This window comes from Mobula hypostoma, chromosome 20, assembly GCF_963921235.1.
Source record: "Mobula hypostoma chromosome 20, sMobHyp1.1, whole genome shotgun sequence".
Classification (NCBI taxonomy): Eukaryota; Metazoa; Chordata; class Chondrichthyes; order Myliobatiformes; family Myliobatidae; genus Mobula; species Mobula hypostoma.
The window spans coordinates 32,850,202-32,871,091 of record NC_086116.1 but is presented as its reverse complement, the minus strand read 5'-3'; the positions used below and the strand labels follow the sequence as shown (position 1 = coordinate 32,871,091).

At 43.8% G+C, this 20,890-nt stretch overlaps 1 protein-coding gene across 14 annotated transcripts in view; it reads right to left on the bottom strand.

The window, feature by feature from the left end:
- Positions 1 to 18,393, bottom strand: part of trabd (TraB domain containing) — a 61,301-nt gene extending 42,908 nt beyond the window's left edge. For 2 of the 14 annotated variants that reach the window (XM_063072599.1, XM_063072606.1), the window contains exons 1-2: positions 18,297 to 18,393; positions 2,287 to 2,393 (exon numbers count right to left, since the gene is read on the bottom strand). The gene's annotated coding sequence lies outside the window, so the exon portion shown is untranslated. The other 12 variants (XM_063072594.1, XM_063072595.1, XM_063072597.1 and 9 more) reach the window with 9 other exon arrangements.
- Between the last annotated feature and the right edge of the window lie 2,497 nt (positions 18,394 to 20,890).

Here is a 20,890-nt window from a genome sequence, read left to right as displayed (position 1 = left end):
TGTTTCCCTTAAACAGAAAATCGTATAAAAAGAAGTGGATACGGCCTAGACCATCATGGGTAAAGCCCTCCCCACCATTGAGCACATCTTCACAGAGCATTGTCACAGGGAAGAAGCATCCGTCATGAAGGACCACCACCATCCAGGCTATGCTCTCTTCTCACTGCTGACATCAGGAAGATGGTACAGGAGCCTCAGAACCCACTCCACCACGTTCAGGAACAGTTATTAACCCTCAGCCATCAGGCTCTTGAACCAGAAGAGTAACTTCACTCACCTCAACATTGAACTGTTCCCACAACCCATGGACTCACTTTCAAGGACTCTTCATCTCATGTTCGATATTTATTGCTTATTTAATTATTTCGTTATTGTTTCCTCATTTTTTTTTTAATGTACTAGCACAGTTTGTCATCTTTTGCTCTCCGGTTAGTGTCCATCCTGCTGGGGGTGTTTTTTCATTGATTCTATTGTGTTTCTTGGATTTATTGCGAATGCTCATTAGAAAATGAATCTCAGGGTTGGACATGGTGACATACATGTACTTTGAAATTAACTTTGAACCTCAATTCTCTCTATTTATACACCTTCCAGAGTAATCAAATCACATTGAATTCTCTGAAAGGTGTATAAATAAAGAGAGAATTACAGTTCAAAGTTAATTTATTAGCAAAGTCACTCTCCTCTCCGAGAAAACGCCAATACCATTTGTGCCATTTGGAGTCTTGGTTTCACTCTTTCTCAGCCAGTCCTTTTAATCTCTCCATTTGTACTGCTACTGAGACCATGCTGTTTCCACCCTCAATGAGAGTGCTTCTTCTTCTGCACATGGTGCCCATCCAGCCGGGTATTTCCAACGTTTTCTGCTTTTGTTTCCAAATTCCAGCATCAAAACCATACAGGGGTTCGCAACCTGGGGTCCATGGATCCCTCGGTTAATGGTAGGGGGTCCACTGTAAAAAAGGTTGGGAACGTTGGTCTGCACTAATTTGTTTCTTGAGGGGCCAATAGCTTATGCTTGTATGCTGTGTGATTGCTTGTATTTGCTGCTAGTTAAGTGGCATTTCTTGGTGCTGTGTATACCTTTAATGTCATGATTCAAGACTGTTCATGCCATTTCCTCTACACAAGTATAAAGGAAAATGAAATAATTGTTACTCCAGATCTGATGCAGCACAAAATACAATTAAGATAAAGAAAACAAAAATAATAAAAACACAATAAGTATAAATACACAAGATAGCTTGTACACATAGATGTCCATAAAGTAATGCTAGGCACAGGAGAATTTGGACACAAGGTGACTGACAGGAAATGATAAAGTAATGGTCCATAGTCCAGCTCTCTTCAACCTCCTCAGACAGTAGAGGAATTGATGAGTTTCCTGATTGTGTAGAATGTGTTCTGGGACCATGAGAAGGTTATGCACAATGTACACTCCCAGGAGTTTGAAACTGCTTGTAGTTTCCACTGCTATAAAGAGGGGTGCGAGTTCTCCTGAAGTCGATAACTATTGACTTGTTGACAATGAGGAAGAGGTCATTTGCCTGGCACTTCCACTTCCTCTCTGTAGGCTGTCCAATTCGTTAATAGTGACGAGGCTCACCACCACTGTTGTGCTATTGGTGAACTTTACAATCTGATTACTCGGGTGTTATACAAGCTAATGGAATTTCCACTGCACTTCATTGAAGTAATACCAGTTAAGATGTGGCAGATCTAAGAAATTCCACTACTGTTATGATGCTTATCAGAAACTTCACTGAAAAGTAAATCACAGGCAAACTCCTGGTTGAGAACTGTGGCTGAGGGCATTAGAACAGGTTTGTGGTTTGGTTGTTTATTTGGACTCCAAATACAGATTAAAAGTTCTGACAATGAAAACCTAAACTTTAGCAAATTTATTATTCATGATTTCTTAATAACAAACTACACCACAGAGGAACAAATCAACTTTCCACATTCAAGTGCAATTAACTGAAACAAGTTTGTTTTTAAATATTTATCTGTTCACTGTGAATGCCTGACGGGAACTCAAGTGCTCTGATGCAGAGTTAGACACCTTTGAGTCCCTGCAGGATTCAATGATGTGGAGCTTTTAACACGTTTTGTTAAACCCCAGTTGATGGCAAAAGATGCTATTATTTATTTCAGTAATGCAAATTTGGCTCTTAAATACTTTTATGGATGAACTTATATTACATGGTTTCTGAATGAATATAGTTTTGTACATTTTAAGTCATTAATGTCACACACAATGATACTGCACAGAAGGTGAATACTTACTGCACCTATCACACACAGGATTCTCCACGTGCTGCGTAAATGCCACAGAAATTAACGAGTACTGATAGTGGCAGACGTGCTGAAGCCTCATCACCATCGATGTTACTCTACAAAATAATAAAATTCAATAGAAGTTATGGAGCAATCTCAACTGGGATTTTATTATCAACCAGAGCTTTGTAACATAGTGCTCGAGCTACTCCTGATTTAACATGCACGTTAAATCGTCGCCAAGGTAGTGTAGTGGTTAGGGTGACGATCCTTTGCTCACCCCATTTTTTTTTTGCTGTTTTTGGGCAGCTTTGAATTGGGGCTGCCTGCAGATAATGAACACTGAGCTGAACTGTTATGAACTTTTTGATTTTGTGTTTTATATTCTATTTTTACCCCTCTCATTGTTTCTTGTTGCCGTTTGCACGATTTGTTTTTTTTTGCGCGGGGGGGCTGACGCTCTGTTTGCCGTTTGTGTGATTTTTTTTGCATGCAGTTGGGGTTTGGTGTTTTTCTTTGAAAAGGTTCCATGGTCTTCTTTGTTTCATGGCTGGCTGTGGAGAAGACAAATCTCAAGAGCTGTATACTGTGTACATACTTTGATAATAAATCTACCCTGAATCCTCTGAATATTATGGCTAAGAGTTCAGAGTTCAATTCTGGCTTCCTCTGTAAGGAGTCTCTGTACACCCTCCCCGGGGAAGGAGTTTCTCGCGTGCTCCTAGTTGTACCGGCTAGGTTAATAAGTCATTATAAATTGTCCTGTGATTAGGTAAGGGTAAATCAGGTTTGCCGGGGTTGCTGGGGTGACGCAGCTCAAAGGGCTGGAAGGGCTGACTCCATGCTATATTGCTAAATAAAATAAATGCTAAACCACATCTTCTGAAGAATAACATGGTGTCTTTCTTACTTTCTATCCAACAAAACACAGGTAACAAACTCCTTCGTGAGATAAAGGGAAGTTATTTTGGAACAGGACGATGGACAACTATATTTTTAATGCCCTAAAGTATCTCTCGTCCATTTAACATTTAAGTAATATTTGAGTGACTGTTTATATATGTGTGTGTATACACATACATATATACACATACACACATATACACACACACACATACACACATACATACACACATATACACACACACATATAGCTTGATTAAGCATTCTTGTTCATTTACACAATTCATTACAGGTTATATGTATAAAGACATGAATTATATCATCACGCTACCATGTGATACATGCTCGCCTCAGAGTAAACACGAATTTAGACCCACAGTCCTAGACTCCTGTGTCTTCCTTTGAATTAGTCTGATGTTTCGAAGTTCATTTATTTATTTATTGAGATACAACGTGGAATGGGCCCTTCCAGCCCTTTGAGCTATGCCACCCAGCAACCCCCAATTTACTTCTAGCCTAATCACCGGACAAGTTACAATGATCAATCACCTACCAGCCAGTAGGAGGAAACCCGAGCACCTGGTGGAATCCCAAGCAGTCGCAGGGAGTACACACAAATTTTTTACAGGCAGCGGAATCTGATCTTGGATCGCTGGTACTGTAAAGTGTTGTGCTAACCACTATGCTACTGTGTCACAAAACATAACAGTATCTAAATACCATAGGTAAACCTAGCCGGTTATATTCCATTACTGTAAACTGACGCATACCAACATATTCCATGACATAACGGTAGTGACATTACATCTCATTCTGAGGTATTTAGTTTGATGTATTTTAATGATACTCCTTCATCCTGATCAAAAACGCGCAACAGCGCCTTAATTTCCTGTGGAGCATCAAGAAAGCTCACCTCTGTCCCAGGATACTGTCGGACTTTTACCGCTGTACCATTGAGAGCATACCACATCTCAGTATGGTATGGCAATTGTCCCATATCAGACCGCAAAGTACTCCAGCGTGTGGTGAAAACTGCCCAGCGGATTATTGGCACCCAATTACCCACCATTGAGAACATCTACCATAAACGCTACCTGGGCAGGGTGAAAAGCATTATCAAAGATGCATCTCACTCTAACCATGGACTTTTTATTCTTCTCCCATCCGGTAGGCGCTACAGGAGCCTCCGCTTCCCGCACCAGCAGACTCAGGAAGAGCTTCTTCCCTGAGGCTGTGACCCTGCTGAACCTCTCATCACAGCACTAAGCAGTATTGCACCCATATTGTACTGTCTCAGTACTTTTATATTTATGTGCTGTAGCACTTACTTTTTATTCACAGTTATTTTGTAAATAACACTATTCTTTGCATTTCTGGTTGGATGCTAACTGCATTTCATTGGCGTTGTATCTGTACTCGGCACAATGACAATCAAGTTGAATCTAATCTAATCTAATTAATGATGCTGGCTAAGGCATAGTGTGTCTAGGACAATGGAAAAACCTTTTGAATAATATCAGAGCAAGCCCAAAATGTAACATTCTTCCAAGATTACACATTCTTGTAGTATATTAATAATACCAACCTAAAATATTAAAAGGATTGTTATTCACAAAACAGTTAGTTTCACTTTGAACAGAAATTTACGATTTTCAAAGTCTACTTTGAACAGAACTGGGAAAGAAGGTACTGAACTTGAAACACTAACTATCCATCACTCAGTTGTGACCATCCACTAATCTCATTCTATTTGAATAAAAGAGCTGCTAAATCTCAAGAGCAGCAAACAAAATGTATATACCCATTTCAAGCACTCAATGATCTAAGTGAGCATACAGTTAAACCTCGAAGACCCAAAGGAAGCATACTATCAAATGCAAATATAATAGATGGTGAGACCAAGATTTTCATCACTGATCGAAAATTAGAGATCTATGTTCTGTGGTTAATAAATAAATCTCTTTATTTGAACTCAGCAAGTTCATTACCATTATGGGGGGGGAGGGGGAAGAGAGGGGGAAAGAACAATCAAGAAAACCTCCAAAATATTTTCTCAAATCATTTCGGCATTGGCATCTTAACCTTCTTTCAAATTCCATGTTTACATATTTTGGTACAGACACTGAGAATGGAAAGTTAAAAGTGATTAGGCAACTAGAAGTTCGGGTTCATCCTTGTGGATTGAACAGTGTTCTGTAAAACGTTCACCAATTCAGAGTTTGCTTTATTCATTGTGTAACGCTCTAGTCAAAGTTCAGCGTAAATTTATTATGTCACCATGTACAGCCCTGAGATTCATTTACTTGTCGGCATGCTCAATAAATCTACAGAACAATTGGGGTGGCACGGTAGCGCAGCGGTTAGCAGAACACTTTACAGTACAGGCGACTCGGGTTCAATTCCCGCCGTTGCCTATAATGAGTTTGTACGGTCTCCCCATGACTGTGTAGGTTTTCCCCGGGTGCTTTGGTTTCCACCCACAGTCCAAAGACCTACCAGCTGGTAGGTTATAGGTCATTGTAAATTGTCAGCTAGGGTTAAATTGGGGGATTGCTGGATATTGTGGCTAGAAGGGCCTATTCCACACTGTATTGTGATAAACAAAATAAATAAACAAACAAACAAACAAACATGACAGACTCAGTGAAAGACTGCACCTGCTTGGTCGTTCAGCCAGTGCTTAAAAGACAACAAACTATGCAAATACAAAAAGAGAGACATAACAACACTAATAAATATTGAGAACATAGGAGTTCTTGAAAGTGAGTCTATAGGTTGTGGGAACATTTCAACAATGGAGCCAGTCAAGTTATCTCTTCTAGTTCAAGAGCCTGATGGTTGAGGGGTAATAACTGTCCCTGAACCTCTTGGTGAGAGTCCTGAGGCTCCCGTACCTTCTCTCCAATGGCAGCAGCGAGGATATCCTGCGCGTTGGGGTCTCTGATGATGGACGCTGCTTTCTTGTGACAGCGCTCTGTGTAGATGTGCTCAATGGGGGAAGGGGACTTTACCCGTAATGGACTGGGCTGAATCCACTACTTTTGTCGGAGTTTCTGTTCAAGGGTATTGGTATTTCCACAGCAGGGCTTGACACTCTCCAGTACACACCTACAGAAGTTTATCAAAGTTTTAGATGTCATATCAAATCTATTATAGAGTCTATAATGGTGACTCCTGAGTTTAAAGTTGCCTGTCATTTTATTTCTCCTTCACGTTTTCACTCTGATAATTTTGCCTTTGGTTTCTTTCACTGTTGCAACGAATGGAAGCTTGAGGAACAGTTCTCAACGTCAAATTTACCATGACACATCTCTCAAAACTCAACACCAAATTTTAAATAACTAACCTTCCTTATGAAAAGTCATCTGCATGGAGCATTGGTATTGGTTTGTTCCTGTCACATGTAGAGTGCACGAGAGAGTGTTTTGCATGCCACCCATACCGATCATTCCGTATACAAGTACGCAGAGATAGCACAAAGGAAAATCAATAACAGAATGCCAAATACAGTAACAGAGAAACTGCAGTGCAGGTGACAATAGGTGCAAGGACCATGACAAGCTAAAATGTGGGGTCAAGAGTTAACTGCATTCTGTTATGGATTTTCCTCCTCACCACCTCAGAGCACATGTAGAACAGTACAGCACAGGAACAGGCCCTTCAGCCCACAATGCTGTGCTGCACCAACTAAAAGTAAATCAGAAACACCCATAAACTAATCCCTCCTACCTACACAACGTCCATACCCCTCCAACTTCCTTACATCTGTGTGTCTATCCAAACATTCTTAAAAGCCTCTAATGCAGGAGTTTTCAATCTCCTTACGCCATGGATCAATACCATTAAGCAAGAAGTCCATAGACCCCAGGTTGGGAACCCCTGTTTTAATGTATTTGTCTCTACCAACATACCAAGCAGTGCATTCCAGGCTGAATAAAAACCTTATCCGTCACATGCCCTTTGAACCTACCCCTTCTTACCTTCAATGTATGTCCTCTGATATTAGACACTTCAACTCTGGGAGAAAGATGCTTCCTATCTATTCTATCTATGCCTCTGATAATCTTGTAAACCTCTATTAGATCTCCCCTCAGCTGCTGGCACTGCAGAGAAAACAACCCAAGTTTGTCCAGCCTCTCATTCTAGCTCATGCCCTCTAAACCAGGCAGCATCCTGGTAAATCCTTTCTGCACCCTCTCCAAAGCCTGAACATCCTTTATAGTAAGGCAACCAGAATTCTATGCAATACTACAGCTGTGGCCTAAACAGAGTTTCATAAAGTTACAACATAAATTTGTCTCAAGTTTTGAAATGATCTGCCTGATGCCCACTAAACCAAGCCTTGACTACCTCAGTACAAGTGACAATCAGAAACAAATACCAATCTTTAACACATTAGGAGGTGCATCTAAGAGTCTTATAATGTAGCTGGGTGGGTGGGGTGGAGATACCAAAGGAATTCTACCAAAGGAGGCGTAAAGTGCTCCTTCCCTCCACTAGCCTGCAGGCCACCCTTAGGCACCTGCTTAGCTGCACCGATCAGGGTCACGTGAAGCCATGGGAGCAGTTAGCGGATGGTCATATGAGCAGCTGGTACACATCACAAGTCCTGGTTACGCAACCACTGACGCCAGGCAGACAATCTCTGAAGAGAATTGATAATGACCGATGTCACCCATCTTGTAAAGGCACTGCCCAGAAGGTAATGGCAAACCATAATTGTAGAAAAAAACTGCCAGAGACAATCATGGTTACCATGATCAGCTACATGATATGACACACAATGGTGATGATGGTAACAACCGCAGGGTAGCAACTGTCCTTGAGCATGGTGGTGGTTGGCCATGGTTTACATCCTATTTTGTGTCTGTTTGCTATATTATTGCTTCAATTTGTCCAATTTCTCGCTCCCTACAGATCCCACTAGGCCTGCTGAGAATTGTTACAGATGCAATCTCATTTTAACACAGTTATTTCAGATTTAGAGCATCTGCAGTTTTACACATCTTACAGCTGCAGTATTGTTCCCTCTCGCTCCTCGGTCCTCACTCGCATCCCACGTACATCACCTCAAAGCAGCAACTCTCTCAGCCAACACCAAGTTTATTATCTAAGTACGTACGTCACCATATACAACCCTGAGATTCATTGTCGTGCACAGTAAATCCAAGAACCATAATAGAATCAATGAAAGATCGCACCCAACTGGACAGACAAATAACCAATGTGCAAGAGAGAACAAACTATGCAAATACCAAATTAAAACAAGAAATGATCATAAATATCGAGAACATGAGAAGAAGAGTCCTTGAAAGGGAGTCTGTAGTTTGTGTGAACAGTTCAGTCAGGGGGCAAATGAAGTTGAACGAAGTTATCCCCACTGGCTCACAAGCCTGATGGTTGAGGGTAACAGGCATGGGTGACACTTTCTATTTACATGTCTTATATTTGGTCCATTCCTCCTCTTCTCTGCAACTAAAATACATTTCTAGCACTGATGAAAGACCACTGATGTGAACAGTTAAATATCTCTTCACAAACATCGCCTAACGACCCACTGAATAGTTCCAGTATTGTATTTTTTTTATTACATGGTTTACTTAAAATAACATGAACACTCTGACTGAGAAATCATTCTTTGATTCACTTATAGCAGGAAGGACATTATAACATACATTAAAAAAATCTTTCCACAGAAACTGATATCCTGTGCAATTAAGTTCCTTTTATAACTACAATGGCATATGGTCCCAAACTAACTCCTAGACCAGATACATCAACTGCACTTCTCTCTCAAAATACTGCTCGACCCAAAGTTCTTCCAGTATTCTGTTTTTAGATGCCAGCATCTACAGTTTTGGTGATTTGATTGCTCCAGTTTCTGTCTATGAATGTTTCATTCACTGCCCTAAAATTCTCAAATTCAAACTCATTGAGTGAATTATTTATCATCCAGGCATTTGATGTGCAAATTATTTGATTAATGAAACTGTACCACTACACAAACTGAAAGTGAACATTTTCAAATTAAACACTTATTGTACAATCTGATAAGCAGCTGTTCATAAAAGATAGACTTAACATTGTGCAAACCAATCATGCGAGAAGTGGGATAAAGACAACCAAAATATAGTAATGAATCTCTAAAATTAATAAATTTTAATTTTCAGTTTGTAAAGTCTAAATTTACAGTAGGTCTGTAATAATAAAATTAAAGTTCAACATAGTTAAACAGAGTAAGTACTATCCGACTTTCAACGAACATTTTAAGCCACTGCCGTGCTCAGGTAATCAGCGACTAAATGTAGTTGGTGCATTGTCACTTATCGATTCATTCAGTTTGCTTCGTATTGACGATGTTAGTCCCCCATCAAAAGTTTACTAAGCATTACTGTTACAATTTAAATATCGCAAAACCCATCTTAACACATTTACACCATTTAAAATATCTTACTAACGTTTTAAAACGTATAAGGTTTTATAAATACATTGCATGTCGATCAGCGAACGATTACCTTTGAACGGAATGAAATAAACTTGTCAAGTTACACAAGAAATTCGTGGAGGTTCATACTTGAATCAGATCTGCTTCCCAGCATATGGTAAAAATAAAACGCTTTTCACACACTTAATAATATTTGATTACGTCCTATATTGATTGTACTACAAAATCATGCGTCAGATTAGCTCAAAAACAAATCACCTGCGTCTACTAACATTTGCAGACGACTGAAAGACTTTCAAGAGACCGCGACTCACAAAGAAAAGTACAACTGCAATATCGGCAGCACTTAAGACATCAGACGTAACTCCCGAACAAGGAGCACGCTGGAATATGGAGTCCCATCAAGAAGATTTCATCTATGACCGCTAGCCAATGACAATAACTGAACTACAACACCCAGAAGTCCCCGCGATATCGGGTCATGCGCACACCTTCTCTGAGCAAAGATAGGCCGCAGGTCCTGGGGCCACGCGCTTACTCATCGCTAAGAGCGAGAGGGGAACCCACCTAGAAATATTGACGAATTAGATCTCTTATGGGAAGCGAGGCGCGGAGGGCAGAGGCACAAAAGCGGGAGGAAAGTGGAACTTTGAATTGCCGATGACTGCGCATGCCGTCGGCGGCCCGGCTCCGCTCTCGCTGGTCTCAGCAGCGCGCGACCCCCTCGTTTGTGACGTCACTCCAGGGCTGCCCCGGGCTGCTTGGGTCAAATTGCTGGTGCAAAGCTGAACTTTCTGCAACTACCTGCATATGAGAAACCAACACTTCAGTGGCATCAATTGCTTGCTTCACCAAGTTAGCTTGCGGAGTACTTTCCCCCTCTCAAAATGTTAACTCCCAAACATGGCTAAAAGTTAAATTGTGGGGGTGAGAACTCCGCCGATGCTCTTTACTGGGTGCCGTGCGATTTTTGTTTATACACCTTTTTGAGACAGGTAGCTCTTGGTTTCATATCCCGTTGTATGAGAACGATTGCTACCATACCTGCTGAACATTTCCAGCATTTCTGTTTATAAATGCAAATAAAATCCATTTTGGGGGTGGGAGGTGCACATGCTTTCCAATCCAGGCAACATACCAGTAAGAAAGATTCAGAGAAGAAAACTAAGAGAGTGTTTGAAATCACTTTGCATTCTGATAGTAATTAAGGAGGAACTTTTTTTGTGGAAGACAGGTTGATCAGTCTCACTGGTATTCAGAAGAATGAGGGGAGAGCTCATTCAAACCTATCGAATGTTGAAAGGCCCCAATATAGTGGATGTGGAGAGGACGTTTCCCCAAGACCAGAGGACGCAGCCTCAGAACAGAGGGGCATCCATTTAAAACAGGAACAAGGAGAATTTTCTTTAGCCAGAGAGTCATGAAACTGTGGAATTCGCTGCCACATGGCAAGTCATTGGTTATATTTAAGGCAGAGGTTGATGGGTTATTGATTAGTCAGCGGTGAAGGGATACCTGGAGAAGGCAGGAGAATGGGGCCGAGAGGGAAAATGAAACCGTCATGGAGAAGTGGCCTTTTTCTACTCCTAAATCTTAAATAGAAAAATGAAGTTAAGGATAGATTGTAGGTTAAGGGTCGATGATAATAATAACTTATTTATTGATACGATGTGATAGCAGCTTTCAAAAGGTGATCTAATCAGTATAGTTTGGGAAGGGATTTCTTTGGCTATGGGTCAGATTTCAGAATGGGACAAACTAATTGATTAAAAGCATGCACAAGTATGATTGGCTGAACAACATCTTTCCATGATGTCTCATTCTATGATTCTGTGCAACCATAGGCAGTAACTCTTGTTTGAACAAGAGTTTTCACCATAACTACTGAGGGACCAAAGCTATCTCTTTATGGGGAGTGGTAGTGCCAAAGGAAGATGGACCAATTTGTACTGTGGTTTTTAATTTATTGTGTTTAGAGATACAGTGTGGAACACGACCTTCTGGCCCACCGAGCCTCACTGCCCTGTCACCCCCGATTTAACCCTAGCTTAATCACAGGGCCAATACAGAGTAATAACCAGTAACCGGTACGTCGTTGGACTGAGAGAGGAAACCAGAGCACCCGGAGGAAACCCACGCACACATGGGAAGAACATACAAACTTTCTCACAAGAAGATGCCAGAATTGAACTGTGAACTCCAGAAGAACACTCCGAGCTGCAGTAGAGTCATCTCACCGCTATGCTACTGTAGTTTTCTGAGTTACTACAAGGAAGGTGGCAGTATGAAATGTGACAAGAATGCATACAATATTTTTGAGTTAAATAACAAGTACTTCATATACATTTTATACTAACTTCTTATTAACTTCCAGATATATTCTGCTCTACTTTTCTGATTGAAGTAATAAAGTAGATTCTCTCTGATAGACCCCCAAGAGGACCACGACCTTGTGGTGGTCTGGAGGCTTGCATGCCTTAATGACCTGGAGAGCTATGCTGGCTGGAGTCAGGACTTTATGCTTTGGCTCTTGGTAGGGTCCCCTATGTCCAGCAGGTCAAAGGGTAGAGGCCAGACTAAGACTGGTCCACTGGTCCTCCAGATTCAGGGGTTCAAGGCTAATAACCCTGACTGGTAATTGTTACAGAAGCAGCAATGAAGAATCCTTCTCCATCTGAGCATGATGGTATTCTTAAGTCCCCACCCAGGACTTGCATAGCTGACAGTAGTGAAAACTGAGAGGAAACTACTGACACGATGAAGGAACTCCTGAACACCAGGAGGAACTTCATTGCTGCCCTAAACGACAGCAGCATAATGGGCAGTAACAAACTCACTGTTATATCATATTTAAAGGTGTATAATAATGTGACTCATTTAGAAACCTAAACTTGTTGATGACACAACCCAATTCTGTTACTGTTTTGTAATTACAGGAGCAATTACGGTGCATTGCTCAATTAATTAGACCAGATCTTATGATTAAAAGCTGACACTAACTTCCAGTACGGCATACACAGAAAAATGTGGAAATACAGTGATACCCTACAACTTCGTCATTTGCAACATTTCACTCTTTGTCAATGGAAAGAAATCTACAAAGGAATGAATGCAATGCATATTTTTTGGCTGACTTCATACCCGGTGTCCTCTGTATATAGCAGTGTTAAGCGATGGAGTGACTGATCACACAGGGCTCTTTCCCATTGTGACTGGGGTACCCCATTCATACAATTAGGCCACTGTAAGGACATCTGCAGTATCCCATGACAAAGCTACACACTTCCAAATGTTAACTATTTCTCTTTGTGTCACCTCTGAGATGCACCTTGAATGATAAGGATCACACTAAAGTCATTTCGATAAGTATAATTTGGATTTATCTCGGGAGCTCAACTTCAGGTTTTTATTACTGGTGTGACTGTTGGGACTCTCTCAAGAGGGCGACAGGAGACATTGAAAATATTATTCTGTGGTGCTACTTAAAAAGAGGTGTATGGCAAACGGAAATTGATGGAATTAATATTTATCAAGAAAGTAATTCACAGTCCATTGTGAAATATTGAGTATTTCTCAACCCAACCAAGATGAAGTCCTAAGATTTTTAAGGGATTGGACATGCTAGAGGCAGGAAACATGTTCCCGATGTTGGGGGAGTCCAGAACCAGAGGCCACAGTTTAACAATAAGGGGTAGGCCATTCAGAATGGAGTTGAGGAAAAACTTTTTCACCCAGAGGGTTGTGGATCTGTGGAATGCTCTGCCTCAGAAGGCAGCGGAGGCCAATTCTCTGGATGCTTTCAAGAAAGAGTTAGATAGAGTTCATAGTAATAGTGGAGTGAAGGGATATGGGGAGAAGGCAGGAACGGGGTACTGATTGTGGATGATCAGCCATGATCACAGTGAATGGCAGTGCTGGCTCGAAGGGCCGAATGGCCCACTCCTGCACCTATTGTCTATTGTCTGTGTATCATTCTACAATTCACCGCACACCATAGGTTTGAACAAGAGTTTTCACCATAAATATGGAGGGACCATCTTCTTTACGGGGAGGGGTAGTGCTGAGGGAAGGGGGTCAGTGAGCACTAGCGTTTTTAATTCAGAGATACAGTGCAGAACAGGCCATTCGGCCCACCGAGCTGCGCCACCCAGCATATCACTGATTTAAGCCTATCCTAATCACAGGACCATTAACCTACTAACCGGTACATCCTTGGGCCATGGGAGGAAACCGCAGCACCCGGAGGAAACCCGCACGCACACGGGAAGAACACGCAAAACTTTCTTAGAGAGGGCGTCGGAACTGAACTCCGAACTGTAATTTATATGATGCCTACGTATCAGCCTTGCAACGGGAAAGTAGGCACACAGCTTTAAAAGGCAGTCAGTAAATAGGACAACTTTACTTCAGACATGGTGATGAGGGAGGTGGGGGCTGGGGTACATCGGTCTCTCTGCTGTTGTGCCGGTATTTCACATTCTTGGAATGGAGTGGTGGTCCTGGCTGGCCTGGGGTGGGGAGTGTTTTCTGGGATTGGATGTCAGGAATTGTGGGAGGCTGGGTTTGGATGTGTTTGGCTGGGGTCAATGTAAACTTCTGACTTCAACTGTATATTTAAGAAACAGTTTGACATAGTAGGGGAATTAAGGGTTATGGGGAAAAGGCAGGTAGATGGAGCTGAGTTCACCGACAGATCTTATTGAATGGCGGGGCAGGCTCGATGGGCCGGATGGCCTACTCCTGCTCCTATTTCTTATGTTCTCATTAGCGTGTTGACGTGGGCGGTACGGCGGTGAGTAATTAACGCGTTCTAGCGCGAGCGACCGGGAGTTTATAATTCCCTCCGCTGTCGTTCAGGAGTGTTCACGATCTCCCGTGACTGCGAGGGTTTCCTCCGGCCGCTCCGGTTTGCTTCTGCATTCCGAAGACGTATGGATGACAGTTGGTGAATTGTGGGCATGCGAAACTGGCGACGGAAACGTGGGGACACTACAGGCTGCCCCAAGCACAAGTCTCGGACCGTGCTAGACCTCGACGCAAACGACGTACTTTACTCTAACTTTCGATGTTTCCATGTGACAAATAAAGCTAATCTTTCTGTACATTATTTGTTTTTGAAAAGAAACTGCCGAACATCACAGGTCAAATACTTGTAAAGCCTCAATAGATCATTTTCACCATTTCAAGTGAGAAAGAGCGGGTGATATCAGATATGGAAAGCGAAGAAGTAATCTACATTTTTCTTTAGTGCATATCAGGCGAATTAGGACGAAACACACGGAAAGACGCACAAATGTTTAAGGTAATTATGTATTATTTAATAGACAGGATTTAAGACGCGGGGCGGAGGAGGGATACTTAAGACACTTACTGCCCGTTACGGCGCTGCGCCCTCCATTCCTGTCCGTCCACACAGATGTAGGATTCTTAATTGCTGTTTCCGTAGCAATTTTGTTTTATCAGTCACAGTTGTTAGCCCTGAGCTGAATCCCTGACTCTGGAGGGCCCGTGGACCACTCTTAGCCTGGCCCCTACCCTTTGGCCCGTTTGGCAGAGGCGACCTGACCAAGAGCCAAAGCATAAAGCCAACCGGGTCATTGAGACACATAAGCCTTCAAACATTATGCCAAGATTGTGGTCCTCTGTTTGGACTTTAAAGTTACTTACTTTAAATTCGCACTGTTTATTAGAATTATTGCCGCCGCTTCATCATTTCACAATTCTCGAAACTATTAATTAAAGTAAGGTGCAGTTTTCCGCGGTGCGCAGTCAATAACGGGACAAGGGTAGTGGCGGCTCACCAGTCACCCATTCATTTCATTTTAACTGCCGGCAAATACCAGTTGCTGCGCCAAAATAAACATTTAAGAGTCAAGTTTTCAACTTAAGTGTTTTTTAATATTTACCGGGGGTGGTAATTTTTAACACGGAAGGGGGAGATTGTGTGCAATGTGGTGCGCACCCGTCGAAGGCCGAATGAGGTCTCACCAAGTCACTTTCAAAGGCAGCAGGAGATCTCCCCCATTTCACGTACATCTGCTCTCACTCCATCCTCCCGCCACCCCACTAGGAATAGGGTTCCCCTGGTCCTCACCTACCACCCCACCAGCCTCCGGGTCCAACATATTATTCTCCGTAACTTCCGCCACCTCCAACGGGATCCCACCACTAAGCACATCTTTCCCTCCCCCCCCCTCTGCATTCCACAGGGATCGCTCCCTACACAACTCCCTTGTCCATTTGTCCCCCCCATCCCTCCCCACTGATCTCCCTCCTGGCACTTATCCGTGTAAGCGGAACAAGTGCTACACATGCCCTTACCACCATTCAGGGCCCCAAACAGTCCTTCCAGGTGAGGCAACACTTCACCTGTGAGTCGGCTGGGGTGATATACTGCGTCCGGTGCTCCCGATGTGGATGTGGCCTTTTATATATTGGCGAGACCCGACGCAGACTGGGAGACGGCTTTGCTGAACATCTACGCTCTGTCCGCCAGAGAAAGCAGGATCTCCCAGTGGCCACACATTTTAATTCCACGTCCCATTCCCATTCTAACATGTCTATCCACGGCCTCCTCTACTGTAAAGATGAAGCCACACTCAGGTTGGAGGAACAACACCTTATATTCCGTCTGGATAGCCTCCAACCTGATGGCATGAACATCGACTTCTCTAACTTCCGCTAAGTCCCCACCTCCCCCTCGTACCCCATCTGTTACTTATTTTTATGCACACATTCTTTCTCTCACTCTCCTTTTTCTCCCTCTGTCCCTCTGAATATACCTCTTGCCCATCCTCTGGGTCCCCCCCCCCTTGTCTTTCTTCCCGGACCTCCTGTCCCATGATCCTCTCATATCCCCTTTGCCAATCACCTGTCCAGCTCTCGGCTCCATCCCTCCCCCTCCTGTCTTCTCCTATCATTTTGGATCTCCCCCTCCCCCTCCCACTTTCAAATCCCTTACTCACTCTTCCTTCAGTTAGTCCTGACGAAGGGTCTCGGCCTGAAACGTCGACTGCACCTCTTCCCAGAGATGCTGCCTGGCCTGCTGCGTTCACCAGCAACTTTGATGTGTGTTGCTTGAATTTCCAGCATCTGCAGAATTCCTGTTGTTTGCAGCAGGAGATTGTTTGTTTCTTTCGGTTAATAATTTACTTCGCTTTGTAAACAAAACAAACATCAAATAAAGGCAGATCAGTCCCTAAAGGCAGCGCACACAAAATGCTGGAGAAACTCAGCAGGCCAGGCAGCATCTATGGAAATGAATATATAGTTGACGTTTCAGGCCGAGACCCTTCTGTGGTCCGGGAAATAGACGAACTCCAAAATAGTAGTTTAGAGGTGGTTTAGTTAGTAAATTGGGTTTGTTTGGTTGCGGTATTGGTAAAATCCCTGTTCATTTCTTCTAAATTTACAAATGTCAAGTAACTTTTGGTGGGCCTGAGCAACTAGAGCCTTAAATGGTGAAAAATTTCCGCGCTATTTCCTAACGTTAATTGCTTACAATATTAATAACGTTTTATAAAATAGAACGTCATTCTAATTACCACGCAATGTTCTTCCTCAGTGCGCTTTGGGTTTCTAAACGGTTCAGCCCTGCTGTGTTACTTAAATGGTAATAGACTGGACCAGTGCCTAGTTATTGAGTATTTAAGGTGTGTGAATTGTGTAGTTCCTTCCTCAGTTTAACAGTGTCTGTCTTGTAATCCAGCACGGTATTCCTTCCCAGTGTTTTATTTTGCTCTTGCCCCTTTTGTATGTTGGACCTGTTTCATTTTAGAAATTTGGATTCAGTCTATGTCTTTTATTGGAATTGCTTTCCTGCTCGGCCAAATTGGATATTGCCTTTGTTTTGGATCTGTGCTGGAAAGGCCAAATATCCGGTGTCGTGCCTGTCCGAATAATCATTCCGTCCTCCCGTTTGATTTCTGCACCCGGGTTCAGATCGTACTCCGCCGCTCGGGTACAGCGGCAGAGTTCCGGCCTGCCAGGCCGGGTTCAAGCCCAGACATGCCCTGACAGGGATTGGCTGCGGTACAAGTAAGTGGAATAGTTCTGGCGTGTTTTTCGGCTTCAGCCATCCCAGACAGCCAGATGCAGGAAGACTCAACCGTCCGCTCCCGGCATTTGGGCTCCGGTCAATATTTCCAGAGCCCACCGGCGCTGGAAGAACTGGAAGTAATGAGCAACTCCCCAGACAAGTGTCCGTCTGATCAACAAACGGAATGTTACAACCTTAACACTTTGTCAAGTTTTTAATACGAATTGAATAGAAGAGAGTTTAAATCAGAATGTTTAAAACAATTCCTAATTCAGGATTAAAGGGAGCACTGAAATTGTAACAAATAATGCGTTGGATTCACTACATTGCGTCAGTATAAAGGACAATTTAGGGGTCCCGCGGGAAAATACATATTTGTTAAAAGATCTGCGTAATGCGTATTTGCTACTGGACACTCAAAACGATTCCGAAATTTCAAGTTTATTGTTTAAAACGGGGATTCCCAACCTGGGCTACACACACCCCTCGGTTACTGGTAGGGGTTCATGGCATAAAAAAGAGCGGGGACCCCTGGTTTAAAGGGTGATGCTAATGGTAGGTAGCGCATTAACGACGGTCCTCAACATAAACACAATTGTAAGAGAGGGTTTAACTTTCTAATAAGTTTAGTACCTGTCAGGAATATCTTTGACAGCCTCGTGGTGCGGAGGGACGCCATCATGTGCGGGACAGGGGATCTGGTTTGGATGGGCCGAGGCGTGCAGGAAGAATGGGCTGGAGCGAACTGGGAAGGTAAAGGAGAGTATGGGACTGTGGGGAGGGCGCCCCCTATCGATAAAGGGGAAGAACATGGTCATCAGGTGTGGGGTGTTCTCAGGGTTGCTGTACTTGGCGCAAGACTGGCCCATACCCCGCTCCTGCAGCTCGGAAATCACCCGAACCGTCTTCAGGTTTATCTGGCGATCCAAGATGGAGCGGGTCACGATGCACAAGTCCTTGAACAATGGGGGCAAAAACGTTCCCAATATCGCCCTCATCCTACAACACACATCAACGTTGTTGGTGAACGCAGCAGGCCAGGCAGCATCTCTAGGAAGAGGTGAAGTCCACGTTTCGGACGGAGACCCTTCGTCAGGACTAACTGAAGGAAGAGCTAGTAAGAGATTTGAAAGTGGGAGGGAGAGATCCAAAATGATAGGAGAAGACAGGAGGGGGAGGGATGGAGCCAAGAGCTGGACAGGTGATTGGCAAAAGGGATACGAGAGGATCATGGGACAGGAGGCCCAGGGAGAAGGAAAAGGGGGAGGGGGGAAAACCCAGAGGATGGGCAAGGGGTATAGTCAGAGGGACAGAGGGAGAAAAAGGAGAAAGAGAGAAAGAATGTGTGTATATAAATAAAAATGGATGGGGTACGATGGGGAGGTGGGGCATTAGCAGAAGTTAGAGAAGTCAATGTTCATGCCATCAGGTTGGAGGCTACCCAGAGGGAATATAAGGTGTTGTTCCTCCAACCTGAGTGTGGCTTCAGCTTTACAGTAGAGGAGGCCGTGGATAGACATATCAGAATGGGAATGGGATGTGGAATTAAAATGTGTGGCCACTGGGAGATCCTGCTTTCTCTGGCGGACGAAGCGTAGGTTTTCAGCAAAACGATCTCCCATCCTGGTGACCAATGTTGTGTGTGGCTGCATAAGGCTGTGCATGGAATTTAAATGCGTGGACACCGAGTACCACTTGGTGCCGGGGTTCCACCTGTCCCCGGTGCTGCGGAGGATGGGTCTGGCCCCATTGCCGTGCAAAGTCCCAGTCAGCTGGACGTTGCGGCACTACCGGCCCTTTGTGGAAAAGTACTTCCAGACCAACACCTTTCACCACGGGCTTTCAGAACGTCCTGCAGGAGAGGGGACGCGATGGACACAGTGGGGTGGTTCCCTGAGCAGACTGTTCAGACCATCTGTTGTAATGTTTCATCGCCAGGCCTCACCGACAGGCACCAAGACCTCGCCTGGCTGGCAGTGAGAGGGGCCCTCCCAGTCAGATCCTTGCTGTATGCCCGGAGCATCATCCCCACAACCCGCTACCCGCGGGGTGGCTGTAGCAGGGAAGAGACAGTTGCACACGGAGGGTTTGCTTAGGAGTTGTGGAGGAAGATGAAAGGGACTGTGTCGTGTTCCATCCCGAGAGCTGCGTGACAGAGGACTCTCTAGTCTACGGGATGTTCCCAGACACCCCCATGGAGACAAACACAGACAGCCCACCCTGCAAAAACTCATTTCGGGGAGGTAGCACCATCAATTTGCGGGAGACTCCCGGAACTTCCGGGAGAGGTGGGATGTCTGCAATAGAGTAGCTCCTTAGCAGCTAGCCAGCTAGTTTAAATAATGTTAGCTATGCTAATAAACGAATGACACCTGTTAAACTCACCTCAACATGTCTTTCACAATAGAAAAGTCACTGTTGTAAACAGTGCAGTGAGCAACACTGTCTTTATTTTTGACCCCTATTAGGCAGGGGTACACTTTAGTGTAGTCTGGGGTGACGTACGTTTTACATGTTCTTTTTTTGGAACACTCTGCCACTCTGACTTCTTTTGAAACTCTCTCGCTCTTGCTCTTGCTCTCACTCTCACTCAGTCTCTCGCTCTCTCTCTTTCTCTCTCTCTCGGTCGCTCTCAATTGCGCTTGCTTTCTTGCTCTGGCGCTCTCTCTCAAAAAAATTGATTTCTGTGATATTGTATATAATTTGCGGGCATCAGGGAGCCACTATTAATATGCGGGAGACTCCCGGACCTTCCAGGAGAGGTGGGATGTCAGCTGCTTGCTGCAGGCAGATCATCAACTCGGCGAAAAGCTCTCTTTGCTCGGCCCGAAACTTGTTGGTCTACGTCGAGATATCCGTGGAAGAATGCTGCCGGCTGGCACATTCCAGGCCGCTGGAGTACGCGCTGAGAGACGCACTGAAGCCATCCCAAAGGCTCATGCGGAAGAACCATGGTGTAGGATCCCTCTCCTATGGGACAGAGTGGGCCCGGAGGGGGGAGCCCCTTAATTATTGTAGTATTTAATATAAAACTCCAGAGTGGCAGGAGTGCTACAACAGTATTGACTGCCTATGTAAAGACTGGAAAGACATGGATGGTTTATTCTTGTAATTTCTTTATTCGAATAAAGTTTATTTTGTTAACAAATAAGCCTCAGGGCTAATTTTTGGGCACCATGGTAGCGTCACGGTTAGTGCAACGCTATTACAGCTCAGGGCATCAGAGT